Source organism: Patella vulgata, chromosome 6 (assembly GCF_932274485.2).
Source record: "Patella vulgata chromosome 6, xgPatVulg1.2, whole genome shotgun sequence".
Taxonomy (NCBI): Eukaryota; Metazoa; Mollusca; class Gastropoda; family Patellidae; genus Patella; species Patella vulgata.
The window spans coordinates 27,205,789-27,214,843 of record NC_065884.2 but is presented as its reverse complement, the minus strand read 5'-3'; the positions used below and the strand labels follow the sequence as shown (position 1 = coordinate 27,214,843).

Here is a 9,055-nt window from a genome sequence, read left to right as displayed (position 1 = left end):
ACTCCACTGGCTTCCGGTTCGAGCGAGGGTACAATTTAAAGCTCTTGTGTGTCCATAAATTTTTACCTTGTGCTCTTGTGAATGTGTTTAAATCAATTTATTCTGACTCTGCGCCCACTTATTTAAAAGAACTATTTGATTTCCATATTCCCCGGCAATCCAACCTTCGTTCTCCAAGTGATGTTAATATATTGATGATTCCCAAATACAATAAACGTTCTGGTGAATATGCTTTCTCCGTCAGAGCGGCCAAAATGTTGAATGATCTTTTATCAACTTTTCCAGAGTCCTCTTCCATCCATAGCTTTGAGACTAACTTAAAAACATACTTATTTCAAAAATATTAATCTAAAGGCATTTCTTTTTAAAGGCATATACAGTACAGTAATGCGCAGATTTTGATTCGCGGACACCGGATCAAACCACTAGCCAGAATGTTCTGAGAATTAATTATATTTAAAAGACTTTAATTATCAATACATTCACTTGGCTTTTATTAGGGTATTACGCAGAAACCGCTTTTCTTAAACATAGCTGGCCGCAGACTCCATTCACTTTATTTGGTATTGTTGTTAGTTCCTTGCAATGTCGATTTTGTAACATGCGAAGCCTTGCCACCATTTTGTGAACACTGTATTTTAATAATAAACATTTATGTACCTAAATGAGTAAAAATATAGTCTCAGAGCTCCTAATTTTATCAAATTCGCGGGTAATCCCCTAGACCTCACTCAAAACCCCCCGCTGCTCAACTTCCTGGACACGCCCCGAATACACGGAACGAAAATAACATTGTACTATTGTATTTCTCTGAATTTATTAGCTTCTACCAATTTCCACGTGCGTTCTAATATGTAACATACAACAAAACACCAAAATTGATACAACTTTACAATGCACCATTATCACTTGATGTTTGACAGGTTGATACTACAGGTTTTATGTGAATATGATGAGCAATTGAGATTGATCGCTTTAAACAAAAATGATTAGGGTGTGCCTTGCGCGTATATAAATATGTTTGAATATGTGCATCTCACTACACCGAAGACCTTTTCTCAGCCTCTACATCGTAAGTATGGCTCTTTTTTTATTTTAATGTACATGTACATATATTACTTTTATCTTAAACCCGTTTGAGCCACGGTGGTGCCGTGAATACGCCGTTGATTCACTAATCAGGAGATCCAGGGTTCGATCACGGTGTTGGCGGAGAAAGTTCCCCTAGATTTCTCCTGTCAGTAGAACCGGGCGTATGGTCTAGCAAGGTGTCCAGTCGTTCGAGCGGTACCAAACACTGAGGTCCCGTGTATAACGTGCACGTGCACAGAAAATAACCCTCAAAGGACAATATTGGTGCCAGTCATTATCACATATGTGATAGAATTGGTTAAACACGTTCCAAATATTATTTTATCACAGAGATCATTGCTAGGATAGATGCGTAATCAATGCTTGAACAATCCGAAGTGACGAACGCAAAAGGTAAACACGAGTTATCCCTAAATATAACTGGCTGAAGTAACGAGTGATAACAGATTCATAGGCGAATTTCTGCTCACTTATAATTCTTTCGAAGACCAATTCAAAAAAGTAATTAAATGTCATTAGATAAGAGAACACGAGAAAAATAGAAACAGTCCGTACATTCACGTGTGTTTATTCATTCTATGCTTATAAATTTTTTGTGAATTGTCAGATATCCTTTCACAGTCTCACACAACAACTTTTCGTCTTCGAATGAATTATTAGTGAGCAGACATTCGTCCATGTATCTGTTATTACCAGTCACTTCAGTCAGTTATATAGAGGGATAACTCGTGTTTTCCTTTTGCGTTCGTCACTTCCGATTGTTGAAACATTGATTACGCATCTATCGTAGCCATGATATCTGTGATAAAATAAAATTTGGAACGTGTTTAACCAGTTCTATCACATATGTGATAATGACTGGCACCAATATTGTCCTTAAACAGTTGTTACTCATAGCACAGGGTATGTCTTTCTTCAATATCCGGTTGGTGCAGAAAAGTAGGACGTTATAGCACAGCACACGGTATGTCTTTCTTCAATATCCGGTTGGTGCAGAAAAGTAGGACGTTATAGCACAGCACACGGTATGTCTTGCTTCAATATCCGGTTGGTGCAGAAAAGTAGGACGTTATAGCCCTTTTTAAAACTAGTTATTATTAGGACAATGGGGTCGAAACAGTGTGTACGATGACTACAAGTCCGTTCCAGTTTGAATTTCGTTTTTGCACGTTTTTGTTTTTGTACACCCACATTTGATGTGCGTATTTATCGTCACCCCCCCCCCCCCCTGCCCATTTGCTCGTTCACCATTTAAAAAACTCCTGCAAATCAGATTTATTGCACCAGTTACTGAAACATTGTAAACACTTTGCTTACAGGTAATAGGAAATTTGGATAATTTTGTTTTTCATTGTTTTAAACCCTATCAAGAGTAAACACTCCACGGTTCGGAGATATTAAATTGGCTCCATGCAATAAACATTTATTAATTATTATATAGTATCGTAATATTATTTACCCCTACAAGATTACATATCCTCCTTTTTATTTATTTTTTATTATTTTTCGATTCGTGGTTATTTTTGTTATACGTTTGATGCTTATTATACCAAAGGTAACTCGAAATTCATATATGTCGGGCTGGGTGCGTAGCAATCCAAAAATGTGTTCCGGGGACAAACTTTAAAGTATTGTCCCGTCTTCATAGCCCAGTCGGAGCAGAGCAGTAGGACGTTAAACCCCATTCAATTTTATTATATTTTTTAAAATTTTATTTCAGCAATTCTGTCACGATGAAGCTGTTGATTCTGTTCTGTTTTTTGATTTTATCTCCTGTCGCCCTAGGATTTTATAACAGAGGTGAGTAATGATCTTCACATTATCAGCCGAGTTCAATAATCATGGAAGTAGATTGGCATTCTTATAAACGAGCTCCAACATTGCTCTATAAAGATGTATTAAACACGATATATTTCATTTCGAGTGTACCCAAATAATTATCTATATTAAATAGATCGGAAATATTTTCTCTATTTCTTCGTCATAGAGATTCATGTGAGAATCATTTTCTATTACAGATCGTTTTAACCGACATGATGACGGCGACAATGGTAAGATTTTTTCTTGTATTCGCCTTATATGCAAAGTTAGATGCGTATGCATTGCATTACTAAAGGTTTAGTACGTACCCGTCTTCATTAGCCCAGTATAGGAGCAGAACAGTAGGACGTTAAACCCCATTTCATTTCATTACACATGAGAAGAAAACGAATCTTGTACCGATACACAGACACTCCCCCCACCCCCTCCCAAAAAAAGAAACAGTTGACAGCAGCATTGTCTTTTAATTATTGAATATATTATTTAGGCTATTTGTCGATATACATCAATAGTTTTCAATTTCAATAGGGTTCTTCATTGTGTACGACCTTATCTGAATACAGATGTAAAATTTGTGGCAGAGCCATGCTCTACAGTACCGTTTTAGAATGTATCAATGTGTTCATTTCAAATTTCAGATTTTTCAAGATGGGGAGGACGACGACGAGATGGACATGACAACGACAACTGTAAGTTTATTTCACTGGACAGACAACTTAAATTATCGTTACCCGGGCACACAAAACAAAACAGCAATTGTGTTCGTTTTTATCCTAAACACAAGAAAATTGAAACCTGTGAGATCACCGGAATTTAAAATAACGGTATATCCTTTCGGTTAATTAGTTTTATCTATTCAAAACCTACTTACGCTGGTAAAATATTTCTTATGACGCCTCGATATAAAATTATAGACTGGAAAATACAGTAATTAAAAGAAACTTTGTCATTCAATAGATTTGAGATCTAATGATACAGTAGTACACGCGCTGAAAGTTTTGTTAATAATGTGCTAGTCATAATGGATGTGTTTCTTGTCTTCGGCAGCAAATATATCAGCTAGTAATGTGGTAATGTCCGACGGATTTTACAATAATTTGCAACTTGATGATTGAAGCATCAATGATTCGATATTTATGCACTTGTTATATTTTTGTTGTTTATTGTGTATACCGTATGTGTATATTTTTTCCACCAGTATAACTGTTTATGTGTGGTGCGATCCTCCTATGAGATGACCATGCAGCAAACGTCATTATAATAACAGCTTCGATCTTGTGGGCTTATACATATCTTTTATTTATTTATCTATTTATTTATTTATTCATACAGATTATGATGGTGAAGACAACGATAATTATCGCTTCAATCGTCGTTCTGGAGATCCCCGAAGAGGCGTTTACGATGGTAAGAAGATGTTTTAATAAGCTAACGTACATCTAATAATATGATGACATCGTAGTGATTCTTGATAAAAGTTGTCTGTAAATGAGACTGGTGACAATACCCCCACCCCCCCACCCAACCCCCATCGAAATCGGGTACTGGCCAAACAAATATTTCTTTTTGTTTCAAGTATTTATGTAATTTAGAGAGTTATTAGTAGTCCTGAAAGATCTAAAAAAATCCAACATTCCGTATACGCAGTAAACCTAGATATAATTTGTTACACAGTCAATAGACAGAGGAGGTGTTGAAACAATTGATTAGAGACATTTGGCAAGCGGGATTTTTCCCATCCGTATCACGTTGCTTCAATGTAGTTTTAGAGTTTGGGCAGATTTTCGGGCCGCGTACGTATGGGTAGGTGAGCTGGGTTTAGTTCTGTTACAGCATGATGGCAGTTATCTACCATGAACAACATCAGTACAAGTCAAGTACGTAGCCAACAAATTCCTGAAGGGAGTAAAGTCGCTCGATAATTATTTAAAATTTAAAAATGATTAGTGTCGAATCTTATTAAAACTCTTCGACTTCGACTCAACAGCAGTTTTTGGTTTCACTAAGGCATCATTTCAAATAGTATCCCTTTTACAGATTTGCAAGGTCCTACCTCCCTAAATTTAGCACGTAGGTCAACCAGTATGCAGACAGACAGGAACAATAAAATTCCGCGAAAAGATCATCAAAATAAGTAATGATTAAATTACAGTCTTTATCCTAGTTAAAATCACATCAAATATATATCTTCGTGTTCTAGGATACACATAGATTCATAAAAACGCTACGACACAACATTTCGGCGTCTAAAAGTAGCAAAAAATAAGGTAAAAAAACGACGATGTTATACGGACCTTTTCCGTATGAAAGCTGTTCGATACGTGCTGCCGTATCCGTGTGCAGTATCAAGTATGGGAAATACTCACGCATTGATGACGTCACATGCAAAATCAATACGGATACGGACCAGGAATTTACGCTTGCCAAAGTCTCTATTTTGCGTTCCATTACCGTGTCGACAGAGAAAGCCATAAATGAAATAACAATTAACAAAAATGAAATGAAATGGAGTTTAACGTCCTACTGTTCTGCTCCTAACCTGGGCTAATGAAGACGGGCATACGCCATACAGTGTGCTATGAGGGAAATTTTGCCCGGACAGCGGCACTACGGCCTACTCTTGTATCGAATTCCAACTGCCAAGGGATCTTTTACGTGCACGCCAATGTGTACACGGGACCTCGGTTTTTCGTTCCATCCGAACGACTAGACAGCTTTCCTTGTCAGCCCCTCCGTCCTGCATCACTGACAAGGGAGAACCACGCCGGAAAATCTGGATGAACTTTCTCGGCCAATGCAGGGATCGAACACCCGACCTCCAGGCTAGCGAGCTAGCGTCTTACCCACTTAGCCACGTGATCCCCAACATTTAACAAACACACCGAATTCCTCTTAATGTTTCATAACAAACGTTATAAATTCGTATTGATTTCGTAAACATACATTATGCAAGAGCTACATCTGATTATTCCAGGTCTTCGTTTAGGCCTGAATTGGTATCTAAATTATTAATTAGACTTTAATTAACTGATCCAGACCATAACCAACTCTTGATGCCATCGCTAGCCTGCGATATTTAGCGGATTAGAATACATTTTGTGAAGGATGATTAAACGTAAAAGCGCATAATCGAGACTTTGATTTTTATAGTGCCGATTTAAGTAATGATGATCGAAGCTAGCCTAAAATTCAAAAGCTACTGTCTGAACCATCGTAAATTTTAAACGGATTTCTTCGATTCTGATCAAACTACTTATCTTTGGTTATTGTAAACTAACATGTGTGTTTGAAATCAACTCCCGTTAAATAAAATCCATTACACAATTTAATATCCCAACGAATAAAAAAGTTCTCTCTTGAAAAAATTGATGTATTTACTGCATTTTTGACTGAGTTCAAGACAACATGGCTTTCCTCCCGTGTTGGACGAAACCATTGAATCTGTTGCGGGGTATGACAGAGATTTTGACAACCATGACGTTGCAATCAAAACAAAGCGTCCTCATTTCGATCGTTTGAGTTTGGGCAACGAAAAATATCAACTGAAGACAGTTTTTACCGTATTGTGATATGGTACAATATTTATTGTTCATGATGAAAATACATTCCATATCAATTATTTTTTTTTAATTTATTGTAAATAATACTTAAATCACATCATAGCCCCATCGCTTAATCTCGCTTTAACTACGTACATCTTATCAGATGTTGTAAAACCCATAGTCGTTGCTTCAGGAACATGCATATACCCCCATAATTTTAAATATCCTGTACATGTACGTTAGATCTATCATGTTATATATCAAATTAAAGATATTCATGGGTAAAATTTAAGATCCGTAAAACGAATGTCATTGTTTTTGTGTCGTATTAGTGTTCAAAAGAAAATTCATCCACCCGACTATAATCAAACATATGATTAAAACAAATTATTTCAAAAGTTAAAAGCTATAAACTTTGCAGAGATTTTACTAGAATGTTAAAGATGGTAACAAAATAAAGGAATACGGGCAGTTATGTATGTGAACGCCCAAACTCAATACCGAGCCGGGATTACAAAAAACTTGAATTGTCGTAAAAGTACCGCAAACCGTGACATCTTGTAACCCCTTTATACGAAATGATCTCTCCCGAAGAGTGACGTAATCGGCTTCCGTTTTGGTATTTCTCATTGTCATAAGTTTGTGGGAATTCGATTTTTTCAAGAGAGAACTTTTGTATTCGTTGGGATATTAAATTGTGCAATGGATTTTAATTAACGGGAGTTGATTTCAAACACAAAGGTAAGTTTATAATAACCAAAGTTAAGTAGTTTGATCATAATCAAAGAAATCAGTTGAAAATTTACGATGGTTCAGACAGTAATATCTCGGTTCGGAGTGGATCAATTTGACTGAATTTCCATCATATTCTATTTACGTTATCTATTTTTAACTATTGCAGCGAGAGCTGTCGACTCCTTATATGATCTCCCATAATTCCCCATTAAGTATTGAAATAACACATCAGATCAACCCAATAAATACTTTATTTTCAGCTCGATTTGGGTCAAGATTCGTGTCAAGACCGAGATTTCCGAGATTTCGTTACTAATAAGGTGAGAAATAATCCATTCACGTCTTCACTCTTATTTAACAATCTTAAATGTCAATTTGACTGGTTAGGACAGTCTTTAAGTGTACCTTCCAGTTTCTTTTTAAATTAGATTCTGCATGATAGCCCAAGCTCTAACCACTACTAAAATTACTGTCGGGTGCTACATTTGGTGGTCATTTTTACGATAGGGTACATACCGTTACGTAAATCTCCGTAAGATTGTTCATTTGGGTGTATGGAAAACATTTTGGACTCGAAAACCCCGAATGTGTTTACCGATAAAATCGTGTTCAGCTGTTAAAGCTTGTGAGTACTGTGTATTAGCAAGTTATTAGAGTAATATGTTAAAACTTAGATTTTATATTCATTGGAGACTTAGGATAAAGCATTCGAAATTCAGATTTTTATGATCGCAATCGAAAAATCCTTATAACGTTTCTCCAAATAACTGATCTCTTCAGCTCGTAAGCAACACAATTTAATGAATTTAAAAACAGTCATCTTTATTTCAGAAATTTGTGACGGCTGTTTGAGTAATGTCGAAAGACTAACAAGTATACACATGTAAGATTAAAGAGCTTTATATCACAGAACAATAAAGCAGTTAAGTGTGGAGGCTGTCTTTTGTTAAATTTCTCTATACAGTCATTTGATTGTCTAACTTGTTCGAAAGAAAATTATATAAAGTTTGAAAACATATTTTCATACTATCACAATTCGATTTGGTCTTGACCCAATCCACTATAGTCGAAAGACTGCATTAAATGAAATAAAATCAAATGGGGTTTAACGTCCTACTATTCTGCTCCGACTGGGCTAATGAAGACGGGAATACGTTAATTGTAGTAATATCGGACTTCCTTGATGTGTTTCTTTGTGACCGTAAATAAATCTACAGGTTAGGTCGTTACTACAAAGTTATTATTAAACTGTTTGGCTTTGATTTTCCTTGTTCTCAATAAAGCATAGATGATAGCTGCTCGGAATATCTGGGTGAACTCTGATGAATTTTGCTCAACACCCTCTTTTATAACCCCCTAATTTCTGTACGTCATAGACTGGCCTTGGCGTTAATTTCCTTCCCAAATATGGAATAAACATCCCCATTCTCCAAAGACCGGGTGGTTGGGGACATTATAACACATGTCATAAACAAGATAGTATTTGATAGATATTTTGACAATGGTAAGGATTTTACCAAAATATCACTGTTTTATAAATACAAATATATCACTCAATTCATTAAGTAGGTGTGAATTGACTCTATAGAAAGTGTGAACCAAATAATTAGTTGAATATACACTTTGGTCGCAAGGACCATTGTATTACAAAATCTCCAACAATTAACAAAAGCGAACTTTGCTTAGTGTTTTGAAATCATTCTAGGTCTTCATTAGACCAGTCGGAGTAGAACAGTAGGACGTTAAACCCCATTTCATTTGAGTAGGATGTTGACAAATCAGACATTCACATAATATTTAATCGTATAGAACTTTAATCCACACCATTATGAATCGCAATACCTATCCTAGCATTTTTGTGGTCA

At 36.1% G+C, this 9,055-nt stretch overlaps 1 long non-coding RNA gene across 1 annotated transcript; it reads left to right on the top strand.

The window, feature by feature from the left end:
• The first annotated feature begins 1,039 nt into the window (after nt 1–1,039).
• Nucleotides 1,040–8,122, top strand: LOC126823454 (uncharacterized). The gene is made up of 7 exons (XR_007681168.2): nt 1,040–1,072; nt 2,813–2,892; nt 3,111–3,143; nt 3,552–3,602; nt 4,246–4,320; nt 7,451–7,510; nt 8,022–8,122. It is a non-coding gene; the product is annotated as an uncharacterized LOC126823454 (long non-coding RNA).
• Nucleotides 8,123–9,055: the final 933 nt, after the last annotated feature.